Raw genomic sequence first — 1212 nt, 5'->3', positions numbered from 1 at the left:
CAGCCCTTGCCTGTGCAGTTCGGGATTGGCCGCTGTCAGAGGTGCGACTGTTTACCTGTTGGCCTTTTTCCTTCACCGACAACTTTATCTCATTGTTTTTTTATTGTATATTTGCCATGCCCGTGTGAATTCGAAAAAAAAAATAAATATATTGTAATATATCAGCTGTGACCTCTAGAGAACGCTCTAGCTTAACTCTGTCCTACGTGAGGGCGTATCAATTCTTTGAGGTACAGGCACTCTAATTTGAAGAGTGTATTTGGCTTATTAATATGCGACAAAATAACAGACATTTTGTGGTGTATGTTATGATATTTCCTAAACGTTGAAAGACATCATAAAAATTATGTCATTTTCGTAGGCAGCGATTGATTTCCTGGCATGTCGCTGACAAGCACGTTGAGAAAGATGGATCTTCAACCGGGTGATTTGATATCAGTCAAGTGTCGTGGTTCTTATTGGCATTTTGGTAAGCTCATCATTATGCAATCAGTAGGCCTACGCACTTTCAATAGGCCTATAGCAATAAATATCTTTTTTTTTGACGTCATATCTTACGAGGAAGGTCAATCAGCATAACAGTATTATAAAATGTACGTTAAATAAGCCTAAAATGTGTAGTCCTACCAATTGTTTTAGATGCTTTTTTGTCAAGATTTTTATAATACGATTGTGCGTCTTTTAATCTGCTCAATTCGATTTCTAATGATATTATGCCCACAGTAACGTACGTATCTGGAAGGATAACCATAAATTAACACCAATTTGCCAAAATTAACAAAACATTGCGTTTATTTATATTACTTTTATATATCCCATTCGTGTAATCTTGCATATACATTTTACTATTCAATTACTGGTTTTTAAATGCTATAGCCTACATGTTAAATTTTAGGAATATGCGTCAAACCCGATGAAGTTATATGCACTTAAATAACAACGTCCCATAAATCGCATAGGTAGGTTTGAAGAATTTTTAATATTAACCGCGCTTCATTGTTACAGCGAATGTGTCGCTTGCACACGCTGCTAAAGTGCCAGATGATGCGTGCTATTTGAGTTATAAGCGGTTTTTGTGTCTATAGGGGTGTACGGTAAGAATGGCCCCGGAAAAAATGGCCCCGGAAAAAATGGCCCCGGAAATAATGGCCCCGGAAAAAATGGCCCCGGTAAAAATGGCCCCATATGACAGGTAGGTAAAAATGGCCCCAA

This window comes from Anneissia japonica, unplaced genomic scaffold, assembly GCF_011630105.1.
Source record: "Anneissia japonica isolate Jap-2015-1 unplaced genomic scaffold, ASM1163010v1 scaffold9445_len72108_cov174, whole genome shotgun sequence".
Classification (NCBI taxonomy): domain Eukaryota; kingdom Metazoa; phylum Echinodermata; class Crinoidea; order Comatulida; family Comatulidae; genus Anneissia; species Anneissia japonica.
Note: the sequence above shows the minus strand (reverse complement) of the source record.